At 37.1% G+C, this 8,806-nt stretch overlaps 1 long non-coding RNA gene across 1 annotated transcript in view; it reads right to left on the bottom strand.

The window, feature by feature from the left end:
* Positions 1-1,350: 1,350 nt before the first annotated feature.
* LOC117088368 overlaps positions 1,351-8,806 on the bottom strand; it is a 43,184-nt gene continuing 35,728 nt past the window's right edge. Inside the window, exon 3 of the long non-coding RNA XR_004439179.1 lies at positions 1,351-1,423. This is a non-coding gene — a long non-coding RNA (uncharacterized LOC117088368). The remainder of the gene's footprint in view (positions 1,424-8,806) is intronic.

The raw sequence follows: 8,806 nt of genomic DNA, 5'->3' as shown, positions 1-8,806 counted from the left end.
TCACAATAGCAAAGACTTGGAATCAACCCAAATGTCCATCTGTGACAGACTGGATTAAGAAAATGTGGCACATATACACCATGGAATACTATGCAGCCATAAAAAAGGATGAGTTTGCGTCCATTGTAGGGACATGGATGCAGCTGGAAACCATCATTCTTAGCAAACTATCACAAGAACAGAAAACCAAACACTGCATGTTCTCACTCATAGGTGGGAACTGAACAATGAGATCACTTGGACTCGGGAAGGGGAACATCACACACTGGAGCCTATCATGGGGAGGAGGGAGGGATTGCATTGGGAGTTATACATGATATAAATGATGAATTGATGGGTGCTGACGAGTTGATGGGTGCAGCACACCAACATGGCACAAGTATACATATGTAACAAACCTGCACGTTATGCACATGTACCCTAGAACATAAAGTATAAAAAAAAAAAAAAAAGTTGGGTATTTTAGTTTTTCTCTTAGTGATAGTTCTTATGTCTGTTCATTTATGTATGATCATATATATATATCTGTATTTCACATTTTAATTTTTATGCTAATAGTAAAGATTTGTTGACTGAACAATACAGCATCTAAATTTCTGTGTAGTTTAGTGTTTAATAATTTTAATGGCTGCATAACAGTGTATCATGTGGAGATGGTATAGCCGGCTTAACCATCCTCAACTTGGAATATTCAAGTTGTTGCCAATTTTTTACTATGATTAATAATTCCAGGTGGATCCTATCTATTAGACCATTGAGGGTGAAACCAGGTTTATGGGGCCACCTCATAAAAATTTATCTTAATGTAGGCAAGCTACGATACAGTTCGTGGATACTATATATCACACAGGTCCTGTAGTGGGCTTGAAATAACACACAGATCAAAAAAGACTGAATAAGACATGATCATTTTATTTTCCAGAAGGGTAAATAATATGTAAGCAAAAAATTCCAATGTTGGGAATCAGAGCCCCAGAAATGAGGCATGAAAACTCCGCATAAAGTAACTCTTTGCAAAGTCACAAAAGGCTTTTCTAAGGACATGATAGAGAGATAGGTCTTGAAAGATACGTAGGCATTTGCTCAGCAAAGAAGGGAGATTTTTTTTTTTTTTGAGACGGAGTCTCGCTCTGTCACCCAGGCTGGAGTGCAGTGGCACGATGTCGGCTCACTGCAAGCTCCGCCTCCCGGGTTCACGCCATTCTCCTGGCTCAACCTCCCAAGTAGCTGGGACTACAGGCGCCCGCCACCACGCCTGCTAATTTTTTGTATTTTTAGTAGAGATGGGGTTTCACCATGTTAGCCAGGATGGTCTCAATCTCCTGACCTCGTCATCCGCCCGTCTCGGCCTCCCAAAGTGCTGGGATTACAGGCGTGAGCCACCGCGCCCGCAGAAGGGAGTTCTTAAATACAGCGAGAAGAGCTGTGGAAGGTAAAAGGATGAACAGGAATGGGGATTTAAGACCTAGTGAGGAATAAAGATATTTGAAAGAATATGAGGCAAAGTAAGATCAATGTATATGGAGTGCAACAAACAAATGATAATATGAGAGAAGGGAGAAATAACTTCCATTAAAATGTCACGGGTTAGCTGAACTTCTAAGGATCCAGGTTTGGTAAGTGGTAGCAGATGGAGGATAGGAGATAGGGAGAAGGACACACCAGGTGAGCAGGAGAGGCAGGAGCAAGCTGGGGAGGGACACCTTGCTAGCTGTATTTGGGAAACCAGCAGAGTACTTTGTCTGGATTTTATGTCAGGCTGTGCACAGAGGTAGGTGGAAAATGTGCTATAAAGATGTTAGCCCCAGAGACTCTTGAGAGTCTTTAGGTGAGATTAAGTTTGGGAATAGGATATGAACCCAGAAAAGATTTTAAAATAGGTGAGTGGTAGATAAGAACAGAATCTGTCCATAGATAGATGGGAAAAAAGCGATTGACAAACCAGTAAGAAGTTCTTTTGGTGGTCTAGACTTGAAGTAATAAATACCTGAACTGAAGTAATGACAGTAGCCTGGAAATACAGAGACCAATTCAAGAGCTATTTTAAAGAAATAACTAATGGAATTTGCAACTTTTCAGGTGTGGTGAGAGAAGAGAAAATGTCCAGGATGACTTAAAGATTCTGACCTTGAGTGGTTTGAGTGAATGGAGTTACAACAGAGCAAAAGTTTTATGGAAACAACAAATGCAGTTTTGGTTGTGTTGAATTTGAGGTGCTGATGAGAGACCCATGCTCCACATAGTTCACTGGCATATTGAACTGTGGAGCTTAAAAGATCTTAGCATCTTATCAAAATGGTCCCATTATATGTAATTTATGGGACATCAAGTAGGATTAATAAGGAGCTCAGCAATTAAAAAGTTTCAGATGGGGTACTTTATTTGTGGAGCTTTTTAAAAAGTCTGTAGATGTAAGCTAGAAATTAGAGGATTTTTGCCCCCAAGTAGATCTGTTTAAAATTCTTTGAGTTGGAAGTTTATCTGAACCTTTCAGTAGTGATTTTACTTTGCCAATTGTAAAGGTTGCTGAATGTTAACAAATCAAGCTTTAAAGACAATTGTTTGAAAAATCACTTTGGGCACATAGACATCATCTCAGACTCTTGTGATAACTCAAATGAATGAGAGAATCAAAACCAGATGAGTTTAGTGGATTTGCAGATTACTGTCAAAGTTCTCAGCCCTCAGAGTTTTCCAGTTGAACAAATACCCTCTGTGGAAGATTATTAAAATATCAGTGATTTACCTCTTGGCCTACTTTTGTTCTGAACTTAAGTGGAGGGTGACCAGAGGGCAATTCTACAGCATCAGAGATGAGAAACATCAAACATTCATGTTTATATCCATGCAGCAAGAAGCCATGATGTCTTTCCCACTTTTATTCATCAGTCACATAAAATTTTTAAATTCCTCCAGAACTCACTGTTAAAATTGAGAAATTGCAATCAATCCAAAAGCTGAAACTTTGGACAATGCTTTGGAAATACCATTGTAATTTAGATATTTGGATTTCCTCCCTTTTTCCCTTCCTCCCTCCTCCCTCCCTCCCTCCCTTTCTTTCTCCTCCTCCTCCTCCTTCTCCTATTCCTCTTTCTTTCTTTCCTTCCTTCCTTTCTTTCTTTCTTTCCTTTCTTTTCTTTTTTTTTTCTTTCTTTCTGTCTGTCTTCTTTTCTTCCTTCCTTTTTCCTTTCTTCTTTTTTTCTCTTTCTTTCTTTCTCTCTCCCTTTCCTTCCTTTCCCTTTCCTTTCCTTTTTTTCTTTTTTAACAGGGTCTTGCTCTGTCACCCAGGTGGGAGTGCAGTGGTGCAATCATGGCTCACTACAACCTCAACCTCCAGGGCTTCAGTGCAATCCTCCCACCTCAGCCTCCAGAGTAGCTGGGACTACAGGTGTGTGCCAGTGTTTTCCTTTAAGATTGTGAATATTTTGTTGTTTCCTTCCTACTCCTTGTCTTGTGAACCACCTTGAGTCAGTGTGGCTACTACCCAATGTATATAATATATTCTTGAGAGGACATTGAATTACCTCTTTTAAGAAAATAATTATACTAATTCTTTAAATTCCATAAATTGAATATATAGGTTCTAAAAAATGTAAGTTTTTGAGTTTTGGATTGAAGTTTCTACTGGATATGTTTTATTACAAACAGAGGAGATTTATATTTACTGATTAATCATGATAACCTATTAATAATCAAATCACTCTTTTAAATACTGCATATTATTCTTTACATAGGATCTGAGATACACTGGGGACTACATTGTACAGAATGCGTGATGAGAAAGAAGTATTAGTAGAAATTAGTAACAGTCTGTCTTTTTAACAATATGATATAAAAACTTATTTTTGCTTAGTTTCAGTCCAATTCTTTGTCCCCCTAATTTGCCACAGTCTAGTTATTTTATTTTATTTTTTTATTTTAAAATTAATTAGTCTGAACATGTTTTTCCTCCATGTACCATATTGATTAGGATTCAGTAGAGAGTTTTGGATTTATGCACAAGTAAGGTAAAATAATAATAATAATATTTCAAAATAGAGTCATCAGCAGCTGATTTTGCTATGTAAGGACATTGATTATTGATACAGAACTCTTGTAGTCATTGCTAGTGTTCACCAGTATTAGTTTCTCCTCTCCTTTTAGGGTACACGGGAAGACTATATTTGCCAGTCTTTTTTCTATTTAGATAGGGCCATGCAATTGAGTTATGGCCAATGGAATATAAACAGATATGACGTGGCTCAATTTCAGGCCAAGGCAATTAGAACCAGAGTTTTTTCTTCACTCTTTCTCCCTTTCCTTGTGTCACTGGTTGAAGTGAAGAACTCCAAGGTCCTCACAATAGATGTTGCCTGGATTCCTGAGTCACTACTTGCAGGTGATCTCCCTAGGAGGACTACCTACCTGTCCCACAATGGACTGTAATGTCAGAGAATAGCTACTACTAATTATGTAGTAAACCACTATTTAATAAAAAGAAGGGTGATTTAAAATCAAAATAAGAAGCATGCAATCTCCCGATTTCAAGAAATTGAATACATTTTTTTTTGCTGGCACTGCTGACTGTCAAAAACATTGTCACTGCCTAGCATTTAGGAGACCCTGACGTGGTAATCAAGGGCAGTAACTGGAGTGGACAGACCTGGAGTTGAGTGCTGGCTCTGTCATTTTCCACTTGTATGGCTTTAGCATGTTACTTAACATCTCTGAGCCTCAATTTCTTTATTTGTCAAATGGGAATTATAATAATATCTGTAATTTAAGTTGGTGTCAGAATTAAATGAGACAACAAATGGCTTCTTGTAAGTGCTGGATGATTGCTGGTTATAATATCTATCTTGGGTTTGGAGAGGATCCTCATCTGATTGTTTCCCATGTTTCCTCAGACTTATACTCAAGATGTTTAATATTTCGTAAACCAGGAATTAAAACATAAACATTTTAAGTCCACTGAAATAGTTTTTCTGACATTTTGGTAAGAAATTTCTGAAAATAGGAAACTTGCTGTTAGGAAGAGTTGAAAAAGATGGTGAGGCTGATACATTGGGAATAGATATTTGGGTTGTGAAGCTTTGGGTTAATTAAAGGAATAAAAACAGACTACTGATGTCGTAGAATCATATTCCCTTGCCTGGAACATGTCCATGAGCAAAGTGGGGAATTGATAGAGGCAAACAGAAGGTTCTGGCATATTCTAGTGTATTCTACACAAAGTCATCATGGGTGGATAAAGATATAGCATTAAAATCATATAACTATATTTATAAGAGGATAAATTTAAATTATGGATCAATAGGTAGATATTTTCTCTTTTTGGTAGATCTTGTGTCAGACTGGGCAAATATAATTGCCTTACGTATGTCTCTGGAACCATTTTGATTAGCATTGAAAGTAAAAAAAATGATAACTTTACGTGATACTGTGTCTGTTTCTTTACTCATTAACATGTTCCCAATAGGAGACTTCTTTATTAACAACAATACTGGATCCCTGGACCAATCAGACCAAGAATTCAGCCACACAACCCACTACGTCTAGTTGCTCAGATATTTTTTTAAACGCACCATCTGACTCTTTAGTCATCTTACTATATGTAATGGAGTCTTAGTATAAGAAAAGGGGTGAGGTCATAGTAATAAACATTTTTTGAAAATTTGCTGCAGGTAAACTTACTTTAAAGAAATCCTTTCCAGAAAGCACATGTCAAGTTATAAACAATTTGAAAAGTATCTTAGAAATGTATAATTTTTGATTTTAATTTGACTACTTTATCAAAGTCCATTTTTTATATCTTGGAATTTTTTATCATTATTCTGTTACATGTGGTGAAATAGTATTTATATATAAATATTAAATACATATTTCTATTTCACCATATGTACAGGATATTTTAATGACAATAAACTAAAATTGACACATAAAATATATAAATATACAAACATATAAATGCAAATACATACATAATTTTGGAGATGCTTACTATTAACTTTCTAACATAACCATCCCTAGTATTAATCATGGTTATTAACAACAGAGAACAGAATTCAGTCTCCCCAGTTTAGGCAAAAAGTGATATTTGATGAATCTGTCTAGCTTATAGTATCATTGGGAGAGCTGATAAACAGGTTATTACTTGAACCTACAAGAATAACTCCCTCAGTTCCACACATACCTAGACTTTCAAGCTAACTGCCACCTTTATCACAGTCAGGAAATAGCATATTTACCTCTGGAACTCTAGCTGCAAGAGTCTAGTAAATATAGTTCATACCCCATCATCTGCAGTGCTGAAAGGCATGCTAGAGGGTTTTGAATGGGTTGAGTGAGCCAATGACAATATCAGTCCTCCTGGTAATGCATGAAATGTGACAGATCCTTTAGAGAGGTAATTAGAGGTCACATCTTTTGTGTCTTATATAAGGAAATTGTCATAAAGTAATTGCCGTTAACATTAGTGTCTTGACAATGAAAAAACATTTTTATCTAAGGGGAAAACTGAACAGCTACAGAGAGCTGTAACTTTTATAGGAGATAAATCTATAAGAGGAGGCAGCAAACTGTAGCCTGTGAGTCATCCTACTTGCCACATGTAAGTAGGATTTGGAACATAGACATGTTCATTTGTATATGTACTGTCTATGCTTGATTTCAGGCTACAGTGGCAGAGTTACATAGAGCCACAGAAATCATTTGACTCACAAAGCCCCAAGTATTTGCTATTTGGCCCTTTACAGAGAGACTTTGCAGACCTCTGATCTATGACCATTGTATGGCTTGTAAAACCTCATTGAAATTAATACTGAAATTAATACTCATTGAAATTATAGTGATTTATGAATAATGTTTGTGAATTTTTATATTTTTATATTTTATATTGGTGAGGTCAGTGTGCCAAGAATACACACATGCACACACAAAATCAAAATAAAACAAAAAGCATGCCAGTCTTGCAACTATGGAAAATCAAGTTGAAAATTTAGAGTTCTAATTATGTTTTTATACAAGAACCCCCTAGATTTGATGTTTACACATAACTGGGACTATCTTTTTAACAGATTTTTGTATGATTTTCCAAGACAAATTCTCTCATTTGTTCACTGGGTCACATGACAAGTTAACAGTGATTCTGACAGCCTCTTTACAATAGATGCTAGAAGTAACAAAGTCAATTGGGTGACTGTCATCAAAGTACCAAAAGAGGACAAAAGATTGTGTGTCTTTGACTTAAACTGTTGGGCTTGATAATCTCATTTTTCGTGGCTGTCTTAACAGTGTTGTTTTTTCAAAACAATTTCAACCAGAGTATCAATCTCCATTTGCTTCTGCTAAATTACTAAAAACTACATCCCTTCTCTTCATTTTGGAGTAAGATATGGCTGTGACTGATCACTTATGTATGTGTAGACTTGCACATCCGTCGTGTAATTTTTTACAAATTCCTCTAATTTCATGAAGTGACATCTTACTCCTACTGAGAGCATTCTTACCTGCAGTTTAAAGAGTTGGTGAACAGGAAAGGCCATGTAACACACATATGAAAAAATAAGCAAAATGCCTGCACATCCTACTGTTTGTAAGACCCTTCTTTCTCACCCATAAGCAAGGATACTTTCTTCCTTTTCAGAAAGACATTAGATAAGTTGAGGGCATTTGGGGGCAGTATTAGATGGAACAAACCATGTTCCCATCTTGGGTTGGAAAAGGGACTGTCAAATATTTAGAAGGGTTCCTTCCTGTTTCCTTCATCATTCTCATCATGACTAAGTCTTTTTATAACCCATCTGTGCCACTGAGAGGCCAGATTTGGACCAGCTGGGGATTTGGCCAAGGAAAAGGTATGTTACTGGGTCTATTCTCCCATAATTCAATTGAATTTCTTGTTTGCAAATTCTGGCCATTTTCTGTACTGCTGGGAAAGATGATTAGAAGAGTATGTGTTCTGAAAGCCGTGAACATTCTATGCTCTCACTCACCTCTAGCTTCATATTGGAGTGAGGAGGAGTGTTTGTGGGAGAATTTTCCTCCTTTTCGGCTCTATTTGATGAATTATTTCACATTCAATAAATGGAAGGGGAGAATTGAGGTCTGAGTAATTAACAGTGAATACTGGTTACACACGGTGGATAATTATCAGGACAGTATTAGAGTAAGTAACAAGAAAACAACTGGCAAAACATGGGATCACATCACAGTAGCTGTGACAGCAATTTTCAGCCTTCTATAAATTTCAAGATCGTTTTGAATGTCATTTATGATTTTCTGATTGGCCCTGAAAATAAAGCTCCCACATAGAACCTTCTGTGTCCCATCCTCCAGTTACTTTAATCCCTTGTTGCTAACCTAATCTCTTCTTCAATTGTTTAGCAGCTAACTTCCCGATATCATTAGGCTGTGTCCCCATCCAAATCTCACCTTGAATTGTAGTTCCCATAATTCTCATGTGTTGTGGCAGGGACGTGGTTGTAGACAACTGAATCATGGGGGCGGTTTCCCCCATACTGTTCTCCTGGTCGTGAATAAGTCTCACGAGATCTGATGGTTTTATAAGGGGAAGCCCCTTTCACTTGGCTCTCATTCTCTCTTGTCTGTCGCCACGTAAGATGTGTCTTTTGCCATCTGCCATGATTGTGAGGCCTCCCCAGCCACGTAGAACTATGAGTCCATTAAATCTCTTTTCCTTATAAATTACTCAGTCTTAGATATGTCTTTATCAACAGCGTGAAAACAGACTAATACACTTCCACTTTCAGGAAAAGTGTGCCTAGGAATGTTAGTGTGGCAGAGATTTGCTGATGCTCACCAAACC

This window comes from Trachypithecus francoisi, unplaced genomic scaffold, assembly GCF_009764315.1.
Source record: "Trachypithecus francoisi isolate TF-2019V2 unplaced genomic scaffold, Tfra_2.0 Contig00746, whole genome shotgun sequence".
In the NCBI taxonomy this organism is placed as follows: Eukaryota; Metazoa; Chordata; class Mammalia; order Primates; family Cercopithecidae; genus Trachypithecus; species Trachypithecus francoisi.
The sequence above is the reverse complement of the archived record's forward strand: the minus strand, read 5'-3'. Positions and strand labels throughout refer to the sequence as shown.